The 26,254-nt window shown below is 39.9% G+C and overlaps 1 long non-coding RNA gene across 1 annotated transcript; it reads right to left on the bottom strand.

The window, feature by feature from the left end:
* Positions 1–4,894: 4,894 nt before the first annotated feature.
* On the bottom strand, positions 4,895–6,457 carry LOC144293482 (uncharacterized). The gene is made up of 4 exons (XR_013360705.1): positions 6,082–6,457; positions 5,392–5,504; positions 5,153–5,260; positions 4,895–5,061 (listed from the first exon to the last, which is right to left on the bottom strand). It is a non-coding gene; the product is annotated as an uncharacterized LOC144293482 (long non-coding RNA).
* Positions 6,458–26,254: the final 19,797 nt, after the last annotated feature.

Below are 26,254 nucleotides of genomic sequence, written 5' to 3'. Positions count from 1 at the left end.
ATATCTTGGTTTGCAGCCGCATCACTCCAATCTCTGCCCCCACCTTCACATCACCTTCCCCTCCTTGTGTACGCTACAATCCCCCTCTGCCTCCCTCTTATAAGGATACATGTAATGGCAATTAGGGCCCTCCTGGATAATCCATGATAGTCTCCCCAACTCAAGATCCTTAGTCATACCTGCAAAGACCCTTTTCCCAAAAATGGTAATATTTACAGGCTCCAGGGACTTTGGTGTGATATTCAGGGAGCCAATATTTAGCCTACTACACTGTCCCAATAGACTGGGACCTCCAAAATGGCAGGGGATGAGGTCTAGTCATTTCTTATTCCCAGCGCTTAGCACTAATAGGCGTTCAACAAATGTTTAATGAAAGGTTGGAGAATACATGGAATTGAACACTCTCATCTTGCAGATGTTGGCTATTTATTTACCCAACAAAGCATTTGTTGATCATTATGCACCACATGCCACACTACAGACAAAAAGTAGAGTAACAACACGAAATAAATGTGACTCTGCCTTCATGGAGTATATATACTGGGAAGGAGTCAAGCATAACAAAAGGGCACATATAAATAAATATATAATGACACAGTGTTATAAGGGTTAGGAAGGATAAGAACAAAGATCCATGAGAAAGAATGAAGGTGTGGAGATGTGCAAAAGCCTTTCACGGAGGCAACGTTGTGAGCTGAGATTGGAAGGATGAATAACTGGTAAGTGAAGAGTTGTGGGGACAGTTCTTCCAGGCAGATGGGACAATGTAGGCACAGGCCTTAAGGCAGCAGAAAGCTTGGTGAGTTCAACGAACAGAAAGAAGTTCAAGAGACTCGAGTGTAAGATGGGGCTGGGGCCACAGGGCAGAGCTGGGTTTTACAGTAAGCAGAAGGACCTTCTTCAAACGTTTTGTTTTGTAGACCCCAGATTTCCAGTTATGTGGAGAACCAATGACAGCAGAAAATGACATGTGAGTGATCCTAGAAGAAAATAAAAGGATTGAATCTGGAGGCTGGTGCATATAAATACTTGTTGACTGGCCAGAGGCATGAGACCCTAATACTCCAAATTGCCAGGAGATGGAGTGACAGGAGACGGCAGTATGGCTGGCTCTGTTAACAAATACACCCAGGTTGTATTGCTTAAGGGGTTGAAGGAGCCATAAGAATGGGTGGATCTGCAATAGAGAGGGGTTGGACATGGAAGATGATCCTTGCTTGTTTCTAATTCCATAATTTTACCAATTGCTCAAAGTCAGATCTGCTTCAGAAAAGTTAAAGAATAATTCTTTGGCGGGGGAGGAAGGGGGTTAAAGATTTCATTTATTTATTTATTTAGAGAGTGGGTAGGGGAGGGGCTCAAGGAGTGGGAGAAAGGATCCAAAGCAGACTCCCCACTGAGTGCGGAGTCAACCACAGGGCTCAATCCCACAACCCTGAGATCATCACCTGAGCCGAAATCAAGAGTTGGATGCTTAACTGACTGAGCCACCCAGGTGTCCCTAAAGAATAATTCTTAGGACAAATTCTGACTTTGGTATTTACTGAGTATGTAAAAGAAGAAAACAAAACGTAAGATGTGGGACCAATCAAAGGTATGATTTCCAGTAATCTCTTAATTCACTATTTCTGTTCAGTCTTGACAAATGGGGTTAATCTTGCCTTCAGCTATTTATTCTTAATACACACTAACATTTGCTGAGCATTTACTATATACCTGGGTACTACACTAAACATTCTACATATTATCTTGTCTTACCTCCTCTTAGGTAGATATTGCTTGCATCCTTATTTTATAATGAGGAAGGTAAAGCAGAGAGAGTACATACCTGGCCAGTGTGATTCCAGAAGCCTTGCTCTTAAAACCACTTCACTAGACTGTGTACTCCTTATTTAACATTTCTGAGATTTAGATTTTACCTTGGCTTCTTTCAAGAAATTTAAGGTATGTAATAACATATGAGGGAGATCAAAGTATTTTCTTACTTGAAGATTTATTAAAATCCTCCATTTCAAAATTGTAGCAGAGTTGGTTTTTTTAAAAAAAAAACAACAGCATATAACCCAAAGAATCATGTGAATCTATGCTGATATAAAAAAACAAGTGGATAAATAAATAAATGAAGGAGAAAAACCAACTCTTCCTTATAGAATATTCTACTTAGTAATGTAGAAGGAATGAGGGAGAAAAGAAAATCATCATTTGAACATTGGAGTAATAACTGTTGTAGGTAAGATCCACCAGTGGATGCTAAAATCAGTGGGTGAAAGATTAAAAAGAAAATCAAGATATTCGCATCCCCTCAAATTACCTTCTCCCTAGCAACAGAAATTATTGACTGAAAAAGGCACAGTCACTGTGCAGTGGAGAAACCTAGCAGACACCATCTGAACCAAGAGATTAAGGGGAGCATCGCCATTAATAAGACAGAACTGTATCCTTAGCCTGATAGGATACACTAAGAACGAACATCACTTCCATGGTTATTGTTTCCAATAATACATGATCTCAGTCTAAGGATAATATCCCAGAAACATCAGGAAGTATCAGATAAGCCAAACTAAGGAACATTCTACAAAATAATCAACCAGTACTCTTCCAAAGTCTCAAGGTCATGAAAGACAAGGAAAGATCAAGAAGCTGCCACAGATGAAATAAAATTGAGGAGATATGATAATGAAAGGTGTGTCATCCTAACTGGATCATGCAACAGTAAAAGGACAATAGTGGAAAAGCTGGTAAAATCTGAATCACGTTTATGGTTTAGTTAATAGTATGGTACAAATGTCAGTTTCTTAGTTGGGATGGTTGTACTATGGCCTGTACAATGTTAACGTAGAGGAAGCTGGGTAAAGGGTCTACAGGAATTCCTGTACTATTTTTGTAACTCTTTCTAATGCTAATAATAGTGGGGGTTTTCTAAGTTTAAATAATAATAATAGTCAGAAGATCAAATTGAACATTCCAGCAGAATACAAACAGGAGGCCACAGCAGGAATACATTATATATTCCAGAGCCTGGGCCAAGATTCTATTCCTAAGAAACCTATTTCCAAACAATCCAGCCACTGTTACCCTTTAGTCCATTGATCCATAAAATCTAGTTCACCCAAACATACATAAAAACAATACATGTTTTGAAAAATCATCAATCAAATCCCAACTGAGGAACATTGTACAAAATATCTGACACCCCATAACTGCTAAGGTCATTGCGATGCTAAGTGTTATGTGTCGGTTTGGCTAATATGGTACCCAGTTATATAATCAAACGGTAATATGGGTGTTGCTGTATCTAGATGTGATCAACATCTATAATCAGTTGACCCTTCTTAAATAAAGAGATTATAAGGTGAGCAGGGCTTCATCCAGTCAGTGAGGGCCCTACGAGATTTCCTGGAAAAGAAGAAATTCTACCTCAAGACTGCACCACCAACTCCTGTCTGAGTATTTAGCTTGCCAGCCAGCTGTACAGATTTTGGACTTTGGACTCGCTGGCCTCCATGATCACATCAGCCAATTCCTTAAAATAAATGTATGTATTTATGTGTGTGTGTGTGTGTGTAGTATGTATGGTCTATTGGTCAGTTTGCCTAGAGTACCCTAACTCACACAGTCACCAATATAACATTGTATGTTAATTATAGTTCAATTTAAAAAGACAGAGAGAGGGGTTCAGTTGGTGGCTCAGTTGGTGGCTCAGTTGGTGAAGTGTGCAACTCTAGATCTCAGGGTTGTGAGATTGAGCTCCACGTTGAGATAGAGAGAAAACTTAAAAATAAAATATTTTTTTAAATAATAAAAATAAAATAAAAAGAGAGAGAACACCAAAGATTCAATAAGTAAACAAATAAATAAATGGAAAGCCTGAGAAATCACCACATCCAAGAGAAGAACCTAAGGAGACATGAGAACTAAATGTAATGTGGCATCCTGGATGACATGCTAGAACAGAAGAAGGACATGAGGTAATTTAGGTAAAACTAAAGAAATCTGAAGAGAGGGACAGCTGGGTGGTTCAGTGGTTGAGCATCTGCCTTTGGCTCAGGGCATGATCCCAGGGTCCTGGGATCGAGTCCTATATCGGGCTCCATGCAGGGACTGCTTCTCCCTCTGCCTAGGTCTCTGTGTGTGTCTCATGAATAAATAAATAAAATTTATTTTTAATTTAAAAAATGTTTTAAAAATCTGAAGCGAGTATAAACTTTAATAATAGCCTAATACTGGTTATTAACTGAAAGAAACATATCATACTAATTTAAGACGTTAATCTTAGGGGAAACCAGGTTCAGGTATATGGGAACTCTCTGTACTACCTTTGCAATTTTTCTGTAAATCTGAAACCGCTTGAAAATAAAAAAAAATGAAAAGAAAAAAGAAAATTAAAAAACTTACTTTGAATAATACATATGAAGTCCACTCTTTCCAAGGAAACAAAAGAAAGTTTGGATTCAGACGCACTTTCCATAGGGCTATAGCTACCATGCCTCCAACAAAAATGAATAGGTAGAAAAATATGTAATACAAGGATAAATAGGAATATTAACATAATAGACAAAAATAATGAGTTACAGTTAGAGACCTATTTAGGAGATCATTGAATCAGAGTAACAGGAAAACCTGTTTTGGAGTTTAGGACCCAAAGAATCTCTTCATGAACTGTTTCTGGTTCTAACCCTAGGGAAGGATCTCTCCTCTTTACCTCTAGTTCTTCAAAGACTCCTAGTTCTGACACCAGGTGTGTGATCCACTGCATCCAGAGAATGTTGGGATTTCCACAGGTGAAAGAAAAGCAGAGAAGATTTCAAACCAGTGGTAGAAGGGAGATCTGGAACTTGCTAGAAGCTATTGCTGGATAAAGCTAGGGCAATGAAGCTGACACTAACCTCTCAGCCAGCTCTCTGCCTGTTGGAGGAGCCAGCAGACAGGAGAGATGACAGGATGAGACGGAGCAAGGTCCAGAGAGCCTCAGGAGAACTTATTATGGTTACACTGACACCTTAATTATCAAACAGCATATTCTTGCCTTTTCTTTGGAATGGTAAGTGATGCGTTTTATAACTGCATTGGAAATAAGTATAGGAAGAATGTTAGCTTCTCACTATCTGAAATAATACAAATAATATATATAATAAAGAAATAATAAGACAACCTGTAGCCTTTGGGATCCCTGGGTGGCTCAGTTGGTTGAGCGTCTGACTCTTGATCTCAGGGTTGTGAGTTCAAGCCCCGGGTTGGGCTCCAATGTTGGGCGTGGAACCTACTTAGGGGAAAAAAAAAAACAAAAGAATACTCTTAGCCTTGAAGAATTTTTTGTTTTTCCATCTGGATGAAGCCTTAGAGATCATCTAGTTCATGCTCAGGTTTTGAAGATTAAAAAAGATGACTTACCCTAAGTCCTAGAATGAGTAACAGAGGTGAAAGTAAGACCCAGGCCTCCAACTGTCCGTCCAAGACTTTTTCATGGCACTCGACTGCCTGTCAGCTCAGAGTCGGCTTCAGCACTGTCCAACAGAAACACAATGCAAGCCACATGTGTAATCATTTATTTTCTTTTTTTTTTAAGATTTATTTATTTATTTATGATAGACATAGAGAGAGAGGCAGAGACACAGGAGGAGAGAGAAGCAGGCTCCATGGAGGGAGCCCGATGCGGGACTCGATCCCGGGACTCCAGGATCGCGCCCTGGGCCAAAGGCAGGCGCCAAACCACTGAGCCACCCAGGGATCCCCAATCTTTTATTTTCTAATCACCATATTTTAGAAAGTATAAAGAAACAGGTGTGAAATTGATTTTCACATGTTTTATTCAACCTAACGTATCTAGAATTATTTCAACACAAAAATTCATATTTTACAATTATCAGTGAGATCTTGCACATATGTTTTATATTCAGTCTTTAAAATCCAGGGTATCTTTTCTACCTGACAGCACTTACCCATTTAGACAAGCCACATGTTAAGCACCCAATAGGCTCCCGTGGCTAGCAGGTCCCGCGCTGGACGTGGGGGTAAGCTCTTGAGAGAACTGAGTCTGGGTGCAAGCCCTTCATCTGACCCACTGAAGAAGATAGCACTTACCTTTTACACCCGTGGCTTCTTAAATGGAGTTTTCTTGTATCAAAATACAATGCCCACATAGTGAAAGTCAGGTGGGAAGTTAGCATTGGCAGGCGTTTCTGATGTCTTTAGACTGACTTCCTCAAAGCTCTTGAGGAAGGTGATGCTTATAGCCTAGATTTTCTCTTTGAATGATCATTATTGACATCACCTTCAGAGCATCCACACTCAATCAGTACAAGCTCCATGACACTAGGCCAAATTTTCAAGCTCCATAACACTAGGCCAAATTTTGAAAAGGAGGAGCTTTCATGCCACTAGAAGTATTCCATTTACCCACTTTTTCTCTTATCCACACTCCTAGAGCTTCTCTCCTCCCTCTCAGCCTCAGCTGAACATTTACTGTCTTCCTGTTTTCTGCCTGTCAAATCCACAGAAAAGCAGAACTTGTTAAAACATACTGTAAAGGCTGATGAAAAGTGGAAGTGTTGCCTCCCCGAAGGGAATGTGTATCTACTTAAAATAAAAACAAAACCAAAAAAACCCAAAGCTAAAGGACTCAAATATCCACTGTGGAATGATAGGTTTTTGGCAGAAGCAAGTAGATAGATCCCTTGGTATTTCTGAAATGGCGTGGTATAGCTCAGAGGTCAGCAAACTATGGCCCTAGGGGCTAAATTCTGGCCCATTGCCTTTTTGTTCAGTCCACATTTTTAAATAGTTGACAAAAAAAAAATCAGAGAAGAATCGTATTTCATGACAAGTGAAAATCATATGAAATTCAAATGTTGGTATTCATAAATAGTTTTCTGGGGACACAGCCATGCTCATTCGTTTGCATATGATCTACGGCTGCTTTCAGCTACAACAGCAGGGCTGAGCATTTGCAGTAGAGACAGTATTGCCCACAAAGCCGAAAATATTTACCATCCATCTTTTTATAGAACAGGTGTGCCAAACCCCGGTTCAGGTGCTTACCTATATCGCCTCCTTATAGGTATACGTTGTGCATCTAGAACATTTTCTTAGGGCTACGAAACAGGTCTATATTAGTCACAGAATTTCATGCCTGTTTTATAAAAGCTTAGGAAATCTGCTCATTGAAAAAATTATGTAGAAATCCGAATTGTCCATTAAAGACTCCCACAGTGACCAGACTGCCCTCCAATTGTGCGTAGAAGGATGGTTCTACCTAAGGATGACACCTTTATTATACTGGTCAGGTAAAGCATGGAAGATTATCAGGGTGGGAGCTGTTTGGGACTCTCTCTTCTGCTTCCTTTGTTTCTACTACCCTTCTGTCCCTCCCTCCCTTTCTCCTTCCTTCCTTCCTTCCTTCCTTCCTTCCTTCCTTCCTTCCTTCCTTCCTTCCTTCCTTTCTTCCTTCCTTTCTTCCTTCCTTTCCAGTCTAGCTTCCCCACAGCTCAAAAAGGGCAGTGACCCCTTGCACCTGGTAAAGATGTCCCTGTAGATTCAGAGATCTCTGTTTGCGCCAAGTGCCAAGAAAGCGGTTCAACAAGTCACTGAGTAATGTTTTCTCACAGTATCAACTTGCATCAACTTAATCCTGAGCACAGACGACACAGTTAATTCAAGGACAATACGTAGGGATCCTCGAATATGCACGTTCACAGGGCGGCTGCTGCGCCAGGTGGGTATGTAAACGGGATTGGCAGGCCCGGAGAAGACAGGTGCTCATCACGTACTTAACATCTACGCAGCACCTACTATGCGGCAGGAACTCTGCTAAGTGCTTTATGTCTTTTACCTCATTTCACCTTCGCAAGGAATCTACAGGGCAGATACTACTGCTTTCTCTGTATAACAGATGAAAAAGCCCAGACTTAAGAGGTGTTCACCTGCCCAGGGGCACACAACTGGTGAGTAGGGAGCCAAGCTAGGATCCACATTGGGTTTGTCTACGTCGTGGGGTATATTATTAAGCATATGGTAGTGCCTTTGTATTCCCCACATACATATATATTTTTTAAGATTTAATTTATTTGAGAAAGAGAGAACCAAAGGAGAGGGAGAGGGAGAAGCAGGCTCCCCGCTGAGCAGAGAGCCCGATGCGGGACTCGATCCAAGGACCCTGAGACCACGACCTGAGCTGAAGGCAGATGCTTCGCCCACTGAGCCACCCAGGCGCCCACCATGACATATTTTCATATTGTATACTTTTCTCTCGCATGTGTGCAACCTTCCACCCGGGGTGCCTAAGGCATTTCAGGGAGCAGTGAGAGTAGGAGTTCTGGATTATATAACAGGAACACAGAAGGAGAGGGAGAGTATTCGGCTTCCAACATCCAAAATCAGATTTTCAATTCCTTAGCAAGACAACAGGCTTGAAAGTCAGGCTTTGTCAGTAGAGAAAAGGGTTTTTTGTGCTTTCTTGCTTTTTAAAAAATATATTTTTTTTATTTAAAAAATATATATATTATTTATTTATTTATTCACAAGAGACACACAAAGGGAGGCAGAGACACAGGCAGAGGGAGAAGCAGGCTCCCTGCAGGGACCCTGATGGCGGAACTCGATCCCAGGACCCCGGGATCACGACCTGGGCCGAAGGCAGACACTCAACCACAGAGCCACCCAGGCATCCCAAGAAAAGGGTTTTTCTGAATTCTCTTCTGTCCTCCTTTACCACATCAAGGAATGTGTCTGGAGGACTGGATCACAGACATTCAGGGAGGAGAGGTCTAAGCCTGCTCTTTCTCCTTTCAATGGCCTATGGAGAGAAGGACAGAGTCAGAGAGGCAGGGAGAGAAATGTGTCATGATCCTTCTTCTCTGTCCTAATGTCCTTGAGAAAAGAGTAGTGGTAGATAAGGCGGAGGGAAAACCTAAATTTGAGGGGTTTCTGCTCTCCTTTCTGCTGAAGACTGGGAAGGAACCACCTCTCAAAGTGGAAACCACCGTTTGCATCAACATGGAGACAGCCATGTTGAAGGAAGCTCAGAATGCAACATGATTAGGCAGGAGGAGGGCCTCACTGCAGGCCCCCTGAGGACATCTGCTGCCACATGGATATGTGGGGTGGGAGGACTGGGGCTGTGTGATCTGGACATGAGCTCAGAGTTTGGTTGAGGGATTTGCCAACAGCATACATGTCCATGGTGTCATCGGGCCCAGGGAATACCAAGGCAGGGTTGAGGTGTTAGTGAAGAGAAGGGTGACTTAACCGAACCAAGAGAGAAGACCACCCTCCTACTTCAGCCACAGACACCCACAGAAACCCTGGGGGCTGGTCCAGCCACCCTCAGGCATAGCCAGTCCAGGATGTGGCCTGAGGATCTCACAATCCTCTACCACAGAGGCTCCCATCACACTCCTCCCACCCATTCTCCAAAACACTTATCACCTTCTGGTAGAGGGGGCCAGAAATCTGACAAACTTGAGCAATTGTCCCCAAAGAAACAGAATATTTTAAGTCCAAAAAAACTATTTAAATTGTTGGTTTGAGGGAGCCTGGGCGGCTCAGTGGTTGAGCATCTACCTTCGGCTCAGGTCATGACCCCAGGGTCCCAGGATCGAATCCCACATCGGGCTCCCTGCATGGAACCTGCTTCTCCCTCTGCCTGTGTCTCTGCCTCTCTCTGTGTCTTTCATGAATGAATAAATAAAATCTTTTAAAAAAAACTGTTGGTTTGAATTACACTATTTAATTAGACTAAATATAACCTTCCCTCACTAACAAATACGATGGCTGGGGCGGGGGGGAGTTGTAAAGACTATCATAGAGGTTATAGAAAAAAAAATCACTTTATTTTTCTCAGTCAAAATCTGAGCATGGTGTGAGCACATCTGTCCCATCCCAAAGCCCATGCTGTAAACCCTTGCATTCCACTGCTAGCATTATGCTAACGGTAAAGCTTCGATCAAAATCTTAGGAAAGTGAACCATTTGAACATTCCCCAAGCATCTTTCTTAGCTGAAGTGATGGCAGAGGGTATATCGCCTATCATAATAAATAATAATACCTTTCTTATTGAGTGCTGTGAGAATTAACTGAAGATTTAGGATGAGCCCGACTAGAAATGCTGTGTGTTTTTATTTTATCATCGTTTTTATTTTCTACAGTAACTATTGTTGGCTGACTCCCCAGCATCCATCTGTCCCTTTCTCCCAGGAAGTACCAGCCGCACAGCTTAAATGGGATTGAGCCCATTCCCAGCTCCCGGCGTGGGCCCTGATTACTGAATCCATCAAAGGAATCCCTCCCCTTGTCACAGTGGTTGGTACAGCAGTGGGCAGAGATTCTAAATTGGTTCCACCAGAAGGAAAGCTGGCATTTCTATTTGATGTTTGGGGAGGAAAGCTCTCTCTCTCTCTCCTTTGTATAGTACAGCGAGTGAACTTGGGATCTAAAATCGCAGCAGCCAATTTTGGTACTACATTCTTTAGGATGTTCTCAGATTTTCTGATGTGAGGATCATTTTACATCCTTAAAAATTATTGAGCAACCACAAAGAGCTTTCATTTATGTGGATTACATTTATCAATATTTACTGTATTAGAAATTAAAAGTGAGAATTTAAAAACTGTTAACTCATTTAAAATAATACTGCCGCTTATAGGTTAATATAAATAATGTTTTTTTAATGAAAAAAATAACCAAATTTCCCAAAACAAAACAAAAATCAGTGAGAGAAGTGGCGTTGTTTTTTATATTTTTGCAAACCTCTTTAATATCCAGCTTAATAAAAGACAGCAGGAATTCTCGTGTCTGAGGTGTTCGATCTGTTGTGAAAACACATCATCTAACCTCTGGAAAACTCCACTGTATGCTCAGGACAGAATGGAAGTGAAGAAGGCAAATAATGTCCAGGTGTTTGTATTAGCTTTCTATTGCTGCTATAACAAATTAACTCAAATTTAGTGGCTTAGAACAACACAAATTTTACCTTATGCTTCTCAGATCAGAAGTCCAAGATCGGTCTCACTGGGCTGAAATCAAGGGTCTGCAGGGATGATTCCTTCTTGAGGCTCTAGTAGATTCCATTTCCCTGGCCTTGCCAGCCTCCTTACATTCCTTAGCTCAAAGCTGCTCCTCTATAGTCAAAACCAGCAATGTGGAATCACCGGGGTTGCTTCTCTGATTCTGCTGCCCTGTCTCCTCCTCATAAGGCCCCTGTGAGGACACTGGGCCACCCACATACCCCAAAGTAAACACCCATCTCAAGATCCTTATTCACATTTGTAAAACCCCTTTTGCTTTTAAAGTAACATATTCATTGGTTTAAAGAATTAGAATGTGGACAACTTTGGGGGACCATTACTCAGCTTAGAATAGTATTATTATAAAAATACACTTGCCCTCAGGGATCCACTAAAAGGATGTCGGGACCCCAAGGGTCCTTCTTGGCTGCTCTACAGATCCAAAGTAATACTGGTTTAAACAAAATAGGAGTATTTTCTTCCCATTTTACAATTGAGGCATAAGCAGTTCAAGGCTGGCATGGTGGTTCCACAGGGTCAAGAAGGATTCAGAATCCTTTCTTCTTATTCCACCTTAATCTGTAAGGATTCAAGATGGTTTGTCTTCAAAAGTGTTGCCTTAAAAAACAAAAAGTGTTGCCTTCGTCTGTACGATTCAAGATGACTCAATGCCACATCTAAAATCTGTCCAAGGGGAAGGAAAAAGGGGTGGAACAAGGTTCAAAAACTGTTTCCATCCCTTCTGCTCTTACCTGGTCACCCAGATCTGGTCATGTGGCCACACTAGCTGCAAGGATGCTTGGAAAGATAGCTGGACCATCATGGATCCAGCTAGAAACTCCACTGGAATTGGGTATTCTCTACATCCATTCTCATGAAGAAAATCCAACCTGATGATAGAAATTACCAAGGACCGCAGAGCCAAGAAATTCTCAGAGATGACACTAGGCCAAACCTTACCTACAGCCTACCTCTGAGCTTTTCAGTAGCATGAGCCAATACTTTTTCTTTACGTTAAAATCTATTTGATTTGGGGTTTCAGCTGTCTGCAGCCAAAAGCTATCTATTTCAGTGACTATATGGTATTTTCCCAACTAAAAAGTGAGAATATAGGGTTTTACAAGTTTATGTTGCCCTAAAGGGACAGTGAAACAGATTATTTAAAATTGAAACTGTTGCAAAGAAAATGGGGGTCAGTGGGGAATAACCACTAGTTTTAACACTAATTGTGACATAATCTCCTTGTTAGCTGAAAATCTAACAATAGAAAGCTTTTTCTGAGCAGCCTTGAGAACTATGGATTCATGAATCTAACTTCTTTACCTAGACAAGCTATAAGACTGTAACAGAAGATGGTATCACTCAACACAAAGGCAATCTCCTGGGGGCTGGCACAGAGTCTTTATGGTATCAGAACCCTTGGCTCCTCCCACCTTATTTTACTTTCCTAGAGTGGATGCCTGTATCTACATGTTCTAAAATAACTCACCACCACATCTGAAGTATCCTCAGCAAGAAAAATAAAAGCAAGATCATTCCCCAGCCCTGAAAGGGCCATGAATTTTCATTAAGGAAATTTATCTATCACTAACCCTTTAGATTTTCCCAGAGGAAAGGAGAAGGAGATGAAGAAGAAAGAGGAGAAGGGGAAGAAGAGGAAGAGAAAGGAGGGGAGGAGGTGGAGGGCAATCATTTATACAATTTAATTTGAATTTTAAACAATGTTTTTTCCCCCAAAGCTATAAAATAAAACAAAACATGAATAATAGGATTTGGGAATGTTGAGGTAAAGGCACATTTTAGGTCATCAATCGGATGGATGGATGGATGGATGGATGGATGGATGGATGGAGTGAGAAGCTGATCTATATTATGAACCAGGGATTTCGTAATTCGTACCCCCTGCAACTCACAATAGACATGGGAATGTCCCATTCACACTCTTGGATGTCAAACTTTTCCCTTTATAGACATGGGGGGTGGGGAATGTCTAAGAAATTGATTATAAGAAAATGAATTATCTCAAATTAACAGGAGAGAACCGAATATCTGCAGATAGGAAAGGGTTAACCAAGAAGTCTTAGCCTTAATTGCTGAATCTGGTCTCACTTAATATCTTAATATTAAGAAGAAGAACTACATAGTCAAAACTTTATTTATGACAACATTGTTTGGAGAGTGCAAAGACAAGCCAATGGGACCAGACACTATTTGAAGATTTTTCAAGGCTCTATAAATGTTTAAAGCAGAAGATAACATTTGAGGGTTGATAACTCATTTAAATTAAAGATAAGGTAATGAATTTTTGAGCTAATGATTATGTTGCTAAGGTATGTAGAATTCACAATAGCCTGTCCTCCGATCTTGGCTGCCTTTCCTTTGCTGGGTTAGCTGTGATCACAAAAGTGTTACAGTGAAATATTTTTTAATGTTTACTGGAACAAAAGAGAAAAGCCAATGGGACTCCTCTTTTTTTTTTTTTTTTTTTTTTAAGATAGAACAAAGCAGCACTCACCATAAAAGTCAATTATTAATTAACATTAATTAATTTGGTCAAGAAAACTCCTCCCTTTTCAATAAAGGGAGTCAATTTTTCTTCCCTTTCATACCCAAGTGCCCATGATTAATATGTTCTTTCCCTCTCTCTTTCTACAATTCTGATTATAAGGTAAAGAATACATTTAAGCTGGCACTACTCACCTATTCAATCTCTTCATAATGAATTTAACAAATATCCAATGACTATGAATAGTAATAATACTAGGGCATGCAGTTCTTAAAATTACAATGGGTTACATTCCTTTAAAAGGTATAATAAATCAAAAGATAGTGAATCAAATCTGATTTTCTTATAGGAACAATGTTACAACAGCAGGGTTATGTTTGTAACCCATTGCCTGATGCTATCTGTCTGTACACATATTTTTAGAAATGACCACAGCATTCACATCTAACCCATTCTAAATGATATGCCTATGTACTATACAATAATACGCTTTTTAACGTGTAATAAATGAGTGGCCAAAGCAGTCCAAAAACCAAAGTACAAGGATTATATTTATTTGAGAGGGCCTATGGATGGCAAGATGTCAAGCCCTCAGTGAGGCTCCGAGGGCACTGTTGAACACTCCTAGACGTGATCGTGTGCAGAGATCAGGAGACAGAGTGGTTCCTGGGAAATGATCTACGCCAAGTGAGGAGAGGTAAGCCCACTGCTTCACCTCATACCTGAGACTGGGGGTAGGAGTAAGATGAGGAAAGAAGAGAGAAGCTGAGGACATAAGCACCTGGTTACACCAGACGGTGTCTCCTTCTACCCAAGCTTTGGCTGGTTCTGGGAACCTCCTTTACAAGGCTTATATGCTTTGCTTATTTTAGCTGCTTATTTGCTTATTTCCTCTGTTCAACAGTAGAAGTAGCAATGTCTGCCTGTCCTATGAGCATATCCAGAGGAAAAATAGAATTTTTGCCACCAAACCCTTTAAAAATCTTCATAGGGGACGCCTGGGTGCCTCTGAGGTTGAGCATCTACCTTTGGCTCAGGGGGTGATCCCAGAGTTCTGAGATCAAGTCCCACATCAGGCTCCTTGCAGGGAGCCTGTTTCTCCCTCTGCCTGTGTCTCTGCCTCTCTCTGTGTCTCTCATGAGTAAATAAATAGAATAAATCTTTAAAAAATAATAATTATAAATAAAAGTAATAAATAAATAAATAAATAAATAAATAAATAAATAAATAAATAAAAGTAAAAATCTTCATAGGTCAGGGCTATTGAAACAGATGCAAAAGGTAAAAGATGATTATAATTTCTCTTTTTATCTAAATCTATTGATATAACTCAAAATTCTATCTTAAATATCTTGATTAGCTTTGTTGACAAGTACTATTGGAATGGTGGAAGGGAACTTTAATTTTTATTCTGTATATTTCCATACAATGTAACACACACTCTCTCTTTTACAACGAGCATGTGTAACTTATAAAAAGTAGAAAGTGAACATGGGAAGGACAGAATAGAAATGGATTTATTTGAGCCAAATTAAGGGAAAGTGGAAAAGAAAATGAAATAGATATGATAGAGTGAGATCTTGATGTGAGATCTCGATACAAGATCTTGAGTATTTGGTGGTGAATTTGGGGCTTCATCTACTTACCCACTGGTTTTTACTCAAATTAGATCAATGAGAATTTACAGTAAGTTCTCAGGGATGGGAAGGAAAGGAGTTTGCCTGTGGGAACAGTTTGTTCCAGGACTACCCCCAATTCTGCAAGTATAGACCCATAGCTGACAGTAATAGCAACCCCTTTTCCTTCCAGAAGAAATTCTCCAAAAGCCTCAATGGTCACTAGCTGTAATAATGCTGACTACTTGACCCATCTGTGATTCCAGGGTAAGGTCATAGCATACTAGAAAGTTAACAAAGGGATAAAGTGTTGAAAATACTATTTTCAGACAATTAACTTGGCAGCTGTATATAATATGAATCAGAGGCTACAGTAGTAATAGGCAAAATCTCTAGAGAGAACATGGAAAATGGCATTTACTGAGCACATACTATATGCCAAGGACTTACATTTCTTACCTATTTTAATTGTAAAATATCTTCTTCCTTCCAAGATAGGAACTATTATTCCCATTCCACATTTTTAGAAAGAGTGATTAAGTGGCTTGCCCAGATTCTCAAGGAAATAGGTTTGAAGAATCAGGACCAGGGCAGAATTAGCTTTCTGGGAAGGAAAGGATGTAGCTGAGAGACACTGAAGATGGGAAGGGGATTTGGTGACTCTAGGAGAACGTTAAAATGAATGGGGAGGGCTGGCTGGCTGGCTCAGTCAATAGAACATACAACGCTTGATCTCAAGGTCATGAGTTCAAGCCCCACATTGAGCTCAAACCTAATAAAGAAAGAAAAAAAAAATGAAAGAGGAATTGAGACTGATTTCAAATCCCCAAGCCAGGCTGCTAAGTGACTGATGTGGACAAAGCTAGGGAAACCAGAAGATGAATTTGTAAGAAAGAAGTAGCATTTTTCAACATTATCAATAAAATTGTATTTTCAGAAATCAGGCAAGACAATATGGTATACATTGAAAAGCAGGCCTCTTCCTCCACTTTCCAATCCTACTCTCAAAACACAGTGACTAATAACTGCTTCTTATGTGTTCGTCCTTGAAATTTTATTGTACATAAATATGATCAAACACTACCAGCTCTTATTTACATGGCCTTTAGTAGCATATTTTTAAGATAGAGTTTTCCAGATATGCCTTATTTTTCTTAAAAGCTATATCATATTTCAGGGTATGAATGTTGCTACACATACTTAATTACAGAGAACAAACTGATGGTTACCAGAGGGGAGGCAGGTGGGAGGATGAGTGAAATAGATGAAAAGGATTAAGAGTACATTCAGGGTAATGAACACTGAATAATGTATGGAATTGGTGAATCACTATATTATATACCTGAAACTAATGTAACACCATACATTAATTATACCAGAATTTTTTTAAAGATTTTATTTATTTATTCATGAGAGACACACACACAGAGAGGCAGAGACACAGGCAGAGGGAGAAGCAGGCTCCATGCAGAGAGCCTGATGTGGGACTCGATCCCAGGACCCCAGGATCACGCCCTGAGCCAAAAGCATACATTTAACCACTGAGCCACCGAGGCATCCCTATACCAGAATTTTTTTAAATGTACATATATCTTTATTTGCTTAAATGTGCATAAAGAAACTAGAGGGATATGGAATAAACAAATACCAGAAGTTATCCAGAAAAAAACTAGAGAGATAAGATCAAGGGTGGGAGAGAGAGTTTTCACTATCAACCTTCTTACATGATTTTTAAATTTCTGTACCATGTTAATGTATTTATATTTTCAAATATTTAAATAAAAACAATTTCAAAAAATAGGGGGAAGAAAAGAATACTGCTACATTTAAACAGTCTGCTCTGATTAGTACTTTGGCTCTATTTAGCAGAATTGTTTTTGTAGGGTATTGTCGCTGCTATCATTGTTTGCAACTTACAAAACATTGCCACAATGTAAATTCTTATATTTGATTTTTTTTACGTATTTATGAACATGTATCTCTAAGACCAATTCTTAGAAGTGGAAGAGTTAGGTCAAATAATATGTATTTTTAAAATTCTAATAAATGTCCTTTAACTGTTGATAAATATTACCCAAAAAATAGTATTACTAATAAACACCTATACTCACAGAACACAAAGGGCCCCAATATTCCACATTCTCATTAGAACGAATAATTTCTGACTTTTTTGTCTTGCCAGCCTGACCCATGAATAATGTGACTATGTGTTTTGGTTTTAAGTTGCTGTCTGCTTTTAGACATTCTTAGTCTGGGAAGTTGCAGTGTAGCTTGAACGGGAGCATTCTTATAGGCAACTGGGAGTATAGGATCTGCACTTGAATGAGTGGAGAGAAAGATAGATGCTGATTTTGGAATCATGACTGTAAAGAGAATAAAGTTCTCTAGAAGAGTAAACGTAGAGTCAGGAAAGCAGAAGAACAGTATGAAGCCCTGGGGACCAGAGGTGATGGCAGAAAGAAGAGCAAGCTATAAGGAGATTGATACAAGGCACAGAAGAATCTAGAGAACTCAAGATTATAGACAGCAAAGGAGGAGAGTTCCAGAAACGAAGTAAGAAGTGTAACATGTGGCATCAGGAACTAAAAGAATGGCCAAAAATTAGCCTTTTGTTTTGGAAGAGAAATAAAAATGGATTCACTGAGTCTTAGGAGTGTCCAGATGTTGGGACTCTTGTGGACTCTTAAGGTGTCTTGTTAGAAAGCGTGACTGTTTACAAGAAAATTTTACCATGACGAAGCTGGTATGAAACCCAGCCAGCCCTTTAAAATCCTCCAAAGATGAAGTTGGCTTAATTCCCGAGTGTTTAAAAATGTTGGCAATGAAGTGGAAGGGAGTTTAACATAACCAGTTTGGCCTTTTCATCCCAGTGGACTCGGCACACTCATTATTTTACTGGGAGTCCCACCTGCAAAATGAGGATGGGGCTGGGAGGGAGGCCTGCAGTGCTGAGGGCAAAAGGTTATGATGTTATCTTCATCACATAAAATGTAATCCTTCTTTCCAGTATTGCTATAAGAAGTCTTATCACATGACACATACAATAAAGCAAATTGAAATAACAATAAACAGTAAAGGAAATGTGACTTAGGCCTGGAATGAGAGTCGTGAGCCACAGGTGACTGTCCTCAGGTTTGTACAAAATGTACTTCCTGCCCCGCCCACCTCCCTGTTCCTCTGAGGATGGGTTTGCCCCCAGGAGGGTCTCTCTAATCCAAACTCTTCCAAAGGAAGAGCTTCCACCGGAGTGTGTGCTACAGGATGGTTTCTTCTTTTCCCTGTGTGCGCCCTCCTGAGTCAAGTCTCCAGTGGGACCAGAATAAAAGTCACCAGAAGGTTTAATTTGCTTCTGATTGGTGATTATCAGTTTGTGGGAATCTTTTTTATCCATTTGGAAATTTGAGTTTCCGTCTAGTGTCTGGTCTCAACACTAAGAGGGATTACTAGAGATTCATATTAAACTGGGAACTGTTTTCTTTGGTGGATTGGAATCCTCGTGTGTGTGTGGGGGGGAGTCAGTCTTTATGCATACACAAAGGAATAACTGTCTTATTTCCTAAATCCTGAAGGAAGCAGAGGAAGATGCTCTGTATGGGCAAGTTAAACCTGTAAAAAGACAGCCTGGGGTCTATTTAAAGAGTCAGTGTGACGGACGCCTTGGGTGGCTCAGTGGTTGAACATCTGCCTTTGTCTCAGGTCGTGATCCTGGGGTCCTGGGATCGAGTCCCACATCAGGCTCCCTGCATGGAGCCTGCTTCTCCCTCTGCCTGTGTCTCTGCTTCTTTCTGTGTCTCTCATGAATAAATAAAAAAAATTTTAAAAAATCAATGTGAAGAGCACCTGGGTGGCTCAGTCGGTTAAGCGTCTGCCTTATGCTCAGTTCACAATCTCAAGGTCCTGGGGTGAAGCTTCTCCCTCTCCCTTTGCTCATCGCCCTCCCCCCAACATTCATGCTCTCTCTCGTTCTCTCTCTCTGTCAAATAGATAAATAAAATCTTGGGAGGAATAAAAGAAAAATCAGTGCAATTTGAAGTCAAGACCTAAATAAATAAAATCTTGGGAGGAATAAAAGAAAAATCAGTGCAATTTGAAGTCATGACCTAACAGTTAATCTAGGGGAGGCAAAGTTTTCTTGTTCTCTTCCTGACCGAGACGTTTGTCTCCTGGTATAATTTCTGCCCATTTTGTCAATGGCTCTGGGATGCACCTGCATTTTGCCAGGAAATTTGTTCTCCTCTGCTCAGCCACACACTTGAATGGTCAACTCAGAAGAAGAAAAATCAGGTTAGCTATTTAAATGAGTCCACTACGTGCTCTGCCCAAGCTGACATAACTAATAAGTCAATGTAGCCACTATATTAAATCTGTTCGCTCTGCTCTATAACTGTTCGCATTTCCTGGCTTTTGAGAATCTGATGAAAACTCGCGACCCTGAAAAATCCACCCTTGCACGCTCACACATGTTTGTACAGAGCTTTCACAGCGTTTCTGAATTCTAACCGCAGATCCCTGCAAGTACCCAGATAGGCACTTCTGTTACATTCAAATTGGGTCTGATTTGTGGAAATTTAATCCAGAGCCTCTTCTAACAGAACCCAGCACAGTTGGTAGGCCATGCCATGTTGTGGGGTAGAGTGATACCAGACTTCTAAAATAAAAACACCCGTCTCAAAAGTGTCATGAGTCATGTGATACCACATCTGAAACAACCCTATGGATAGAAACTTTGTGGTTTAGAACAGGAACATCAAAAGTCTTTGATTTTCCTTTTTTATAAGTGCTTATTTTCTTCCTTTTTTAAAAGATTTTATTTTAAAGATTTTATTTATTTACTCATGAGAGACACATTTATTTACTCATGAGAGACACACAGAGAGAGGCAGAGACACAGGCAGAGGGAGAAGCAGGCTCCATGCAGGGAACCCAACATGGGACTCAATCCCAGGACCCCAGGATCACACCCTGGGCCAAAGGCAGACACTCAACCACTGAGTCACCCAGGTGTCCCTCATTTTCTTCTTAAATTAAATTTCTTCCACCATCAATGAAAAATGGAATAAAAAAAAACTGTATCTCACCCCAAACTTGTGGCTGATGTCAAATTATGATTTTAGTGCAAATTTGAATCTCTGTTTTCTATTAAAAGATAGATAGTAACTCTCGTCTTTCATATGCATGCTTTAAATCAATACCCTTATTTATTTGTATTATTCACTCAACAGCCTTTTTAAGCACTGGTCATATTTCCAGCACTGTGCCAGGGACAGAAAGATAAATAAATAAAACACAGCCCATGTGCAGGAAGTGGGAGAATGTTGGAAATCTAAGAGAAGTATTTAATTCAAGGCATGATGTCCAATAAGAGGATAAAATTTAACAAGAGAGGAGAAGATTTGTTTCCCAGGCCATATATGTAAATCAATACACTTGTTATATTAAAGTTCAAGAGCTGTTAATTTTTTAAAGAGTGCTTCAAAGTTACAATTATACAATGGCATTAAAATAATTATTATAATAATAATTATACAATGGCATTAAAAATAATTAGCTAATATATTCCACCAAAGCTTTATTCCTCCCATGAAACAAGCCAACCTTTTGAAGAAGATTTCCTATTTATGTTGTTTGAGGAAAAACATTTTGCTTCTTTTTTTTGTTTTGTTTTAAAGGAATAAAACAAACACTCATCTAATGGCTAAAACTGCAAAGATCAATAATACTAAATGTCGGCAAAGACGAGGAGTAACTAGAATTCTCATACATTGATGGTGGGAAGCTAAATTGGTAAAATCACTTCGGGAAGACAATTTGGCAGTTCCTTATAAAGTTACTATATTTCTATCCCATGACCCAGCAATGCTTCTAAGTTTTTATTCTATAGAAAATAAAACACGTGTCCAAACAAGACTTGTACAAGAAAGTTTATGATCACCCCAGACTGGAAACAACCCACATGTTTATCAACAAAAGAATGTACAGACAGGGACTATTATCTTATATATATATATATATATATATATATATATATATATATATATATATATAAACACCCTCTGGGGGTGGAGGGGCTAAGATTGAGAAGAGGCAAGAGGAAACTTTGGAGGGAGCTGAAAATACTCTACACCTTAATGAGGTGGGTGTTACATGAGTGGCAAGAAGAATAACAGCCCCTAAAGACATCCGTGCCCTAATGCTCCACGCCTGTGAACACGCTACCTTAAATGGCCAAACAGACTTTGGGGATGTGGCCAAAGGGCCTTTGGGACGGGGACACTACCTGGGTGGGCCCAACCCAACCACAGGAGCAAAGAACCTTTCCTGGCTGTGGTCAGAAAGAAGAGAATGGCCCACAGAAGAAAGGGCAGAGAAATATAACATTGCTGGCTTTGGAGCTGCAGGAAGGGGTTAGGATCCAAGGAAATGTGGGTGGTTTCTAGAAGCTAGAAAAAGCAAGTGAACAGGTTCTCCTCTAGAGCGCCCAGAAAGGAACATGGCCCCATCAATACATTGATTTTAGTCTAGTGAGACCCACGTCAGACTTCCGACCTACAGAACTGTAACATAATACGTTTATGTTGTTTGAAGCTACTAAGTTTGTGGTAATTTGTTATGGGATCAATAGAAAATGGACACAAATATGCATTTGTCAAAACTCACAAAATATACATTTTTAAGATTTGTATATTTCACTGCATGTAAATTACACCTTGCGGTGGATTGAATGGTGCCTCCCCCAAAGATATGTGAAAATCCAACTTCAGAATGACCTTATTTGCCAATGGGGTCATTGTCATTAGTGAAGATGAGGTCATCCTGGAGGACAATGGGCCCTTAATCCAAAATGCCTAGCCTGCTTATAAAAAGAGGGCAAGACACCCAGTGGACATGCCAAGTGACACCGGGGCAGAGGTCAGAGAGGTGCGGCTGCAAGCCAAGGAACCCAGGTCAGCGGCCACCACCAGGAGGGAGGAAGAGGCAGGGAAGGATTCCACCGCTGTCTCCCAGAGGACAGAGCCCTGTGACACCTTGCTTTGGGATTTCCGGCCTCAAAACTGTGCGAGAATCAATGTCTGTGGTTTTAAGCCACTTAGTTTATGATAGCCCTAGAAAACTAATACATGCCTCAAATTTTCAAAGCAAAAGAAATCTGCCTTAGGAATAAAAAAAAAATGTCACAGATGTAGTTGAAGGCCTCTTCACAGTCTTCCCCAGTAAACCCCCTCCCTCTTTCCACAAAAGTAACCATGCCCCTTAATTTCTTATCGTTCCATTGCTTGTTTTTGTTTGTTTGTTTTGTTTTTAAAGATTTTATTTATTTATTGGAGAGAGAGAGAGAGCACAAGCAGGGGGAGGAGCAGAGGGAGAGGGAGAAGCAGGCTCCCACTGAGCAGGAAGCCCGATGAGGGACTCGTATCCAGGACCCTGAGATCATGACCTGGGCCGAAGGCAGATGCTTAACCAACTGAGCCACCCAGACGGCCCTCCATTGCTTGTTTTTTTTTACATTTGCTCTTTGTCTATGAATCATATGTATTTTGCATGTTTTTACACTTTATACAAACAGAATCATAATATACTTATTTCATTTTTTTTTTGCTCGATTTTGTGCTTATCATCAGATGAGTTCATGTTGTGTGCAGCTCTAATGCATTTTCTTCATTGTATGGAATTCCCTTTTATGAACTAAGAGTAATTTCTTTATCCATCCTCTTGCAAATGGACATTTAGGATATCCCCACCACCACCACCACCACCATTACAAACGTTGCTGCTATGAACATTTTTGAACACATGTCAACGTTTCTTAAGGATATATATTTAAGAAAATTGCTCACTTCCTTATGCCCTTGGCACTTCAGGCAAAAGAGATTTACCACAAAACAAATGAAGCTTAAATTTCAGAACCCTTTCATTGGTTTGGGACCCTTCAAATCCCCATAGTAATTTCATATTCTTTTTCTTTCTTTTAATTTTTTTTGTTGGGGAGTTGCAGGGGGACAGGGAGACAGAGAATCTTAAGCAAGTTCCATGCACGGCGCAGAGCCCAACAAGGTGCTCAATCCCATGACCCTGAGATCGTGACCTGAGCCGAAATCAAGAGTTGGATGCTTAACTGACTAAGACACCCAGGCACCCCTCATACTCTTTTTCTTAAAATGAGCTCTACAAATTACATAAGCTTCAGGCTCCTCCAAATCTAATTTCATCCCTCCTAATGAAAGGTGTGAAATGGATCTCATTGTGGTTTTAATTTACTTTTCTGTGACTACTGGTGAAACTGAACATCTTTTCATATATTAATTTTCCTTTCAAATCCCTCAAAACTGACAGTTCATACTGAGTTTTTGCCTTTTGTCTTATTGACTTGTAGAAGCTCTTTATATATTCTGGACATTAATCCTTCTTAAGACTTAATTGGGGCACATATCTTGTCCAGGCTGGAGCCTGTCTTCACTCTTGTTCAAGTGAATTTTACATTTTAATTTGAACAAAATAGGATTTATGGGTACCAAATTCCTTTATAACTTGTTTAAGAAAACATGCTATCCCAAGGTTTGATGGTATTCTTTTTTCTTCTGAAAGTTTAAAACCCTTGCTTCTTACATTTAAGTCTTTAGAATCCACTTAAAACATTTTTTTGTGTGTATAGTGTGAAATTGATGCCTAAATTATTTTTCTTCCATGGGGATAGCTGGTTGTCCAACCTTGAAGAGTTCATCCTCTATTGCAATTCAACCTCAACCCTATATTAAGTTTCACTATATGCTTCTGGCCCTCTGTTCTGTTCCATTGATATATTTGTTTCCTGTAGCACAAATAGAACACTGATTACTAAAGTTTTGTAGTAGTAGTAGTAATAACAATAATAATAATAATAATAATAATAATAATAATATATCTGGCAGAGGGAGTCTCCCCGCATTTTCTTCAGAATTGTTTCTGAATCAGAATTGTTTTGACTTTCTTGGTCCTTTGCTCCTCTGCGCTTTCATGAAAGTTTTAGGACAAGTGTTTCTAGTTCAGTGGGAGGGAAAAAACCTTTTAGAGTTTTATAGCAGCAGCACTTAATGTTATATATTAATTTGTAATAGATTAATTTATCTTTATGATATTAAGCGCTCACGTTCATGTAGATGAATGGTTGTAAACTTTTCTCACTTTTTCCTTTGATCCCTAGTGATATCTTGCAATTTTCTCCATAAAGTTTTTACACGTCTTTAGATAAAACTTATTCCTACTTGTCCTAACAGCTTTTATTGCTATTACCAATACCTTTCTTTCTTTACATTCTTTATCTGGCTATTGTTAGGATATAGGAATGCTTTTGATTCATCTTTATTCAACTTGTATCCTGTCACCCTTGCAAAACTCTTATTTATTCCAAAATAAATCATTTTTAATCTGATCAGTGGTTCTGAGAGTCTATCTTTCCATGCACTGTTTTCCAATTCTTTCAGCAACCAGACCTGAGAACACAATTTGATCAATGCAAAATAGTTTTGAATAAAACAATCAAAAGCAGGATTATATGCTCTAAATGATGCCACATATAATTTGATTGCACAGTTAGTACCTGTCTGAGCCAAGTTAAAAAATACAAATTAGATTAAATTAGAACAAACTCTAGTGACTTGCCAAATTCTTCCAGAATTGTGTTGTATCAAATACAATTCACTCACTTAAGTGTTGTTTAACCAGTTCTGTGATAGATTCATCCTAGCTACTGGGCATACACTAGTCATTGAGACAGTCCAAGGTTCCTGCTTATATGGAGCTTTCATTCTAATGAGAGAGGCAAGCATTACAAGTAGTGGCAAAAGTATTGTTTATCTTAAAATTATGATGCTGTGCTAGAAAAGTACAGGAAACTAGGAGAGAATACCACAAGAAGAGCTCATTTAGATTAGGGAATCAAACGGGTTCTGTGTGGGAAAGTGACACTGAAGCTAAAGTGACAGCCAGAGAGAGTGGGAAGAAGAGCTTTTAAGCAGAGAAAACAATGTCTAGAAGGAGCTGGAAAGTTCTGGGGACTGAAGGACACCACTGTGACTGGAGTGGAGAAAACAATGGGGAGAGCAGGGTCAGATGACATCAGGGAGGTGGGCAAGGGGGTTTCATGCAAGACTTTGGAGGTCTTTTATTTTAAGGATAATTATTAGCTCCATGATGAGTCCAGCAGGAAAAGACCACAACCACAGGTGACAAAGAGACTGGGGAGGACTGAGAGGAAGCAAGGAGTGCTGCTCTGGCTCATGGTGGTGGTTTAGGTGAGGGAGACAAGGAGAGGTAGAAAACAATGGCATTGTGATATATTTTGGATGGTCGACTCAACAGGCCTTGATGCTGGTAGATTGGCTGGAGGTGAGGAGAGTATGCGCAAGAGAAGAGTGTTTGCAACAGGTTTCCGACATGGGTACAGCGTATGTGAATTTACTGGAATGGGAAAGAGTAGAGATGAAGCCGATTGAGGAGGAAAGATCAAGAATTCAGGTTTGGATGTGTCCAGTTTTTTTTAAAGATTTTATTTATTTATTCATTCATGAGAGACACACAGAGAGAGGTAGAGACATAGGCAGAGGGAGAAGCAGGATTCCTGAGGGGAGCCCAATGTGGGACTTGATCCTGGAACCCCAGGATCACATCCTGAGCCAAAGGCAGACGCTCAGCCATTGAGCCACCCAGGTGCCCTGGAGGTATCCAGTTTGAGATGCCTATGGGGCATCCAAGCAGAGAGGATGGACAGGCAGTCAAATGTGCAAGTCTAAGAGATTTGGGGCTAGAAATCTGAAGGACACTGGGAACTCCCATCTAAATTGGCAGGTAAAACGTCAAGAAGGTAACACTTGCAGAGATTTTTTTTTAACTTCTATAAGCACCTCTCTGTGTAAATCTCTGTAAACCAATGAAACACGCACACACACACACACACACACACACACACACAAGTGCAATGAGTGGTATAATCTCAAAGAACTTGAGGAAGCTGTCGTCACCATCCCTTCTGCTGATTGGAGTCTCAAAGGTCAAGACCACATTGGAGTCTTTCCATTGTTGTAAAAGTTAATGAAAGTTAATTATTAAAGCTGACAGGTAATTTCCCCACTGCCTTACATAACCTACATATAGACATC

This window comes from Canis aureus, chromosome 21 (genome assembly GCF_053574225.1).
Source record: "Canis aureus isolate CA01 chromosome 21, VMU_Caureus_v.1.0, whole genome shotgun sequence".
Classification (NCBI taxonomy): Eukaryota; Metazoa; Chordata; class Mammalia; order Carnivora; family Canidae; genus Canis; species Canis aureus.
This window is presented reverse-complemented; position numbering and strand designations above follow the sequence as displayed.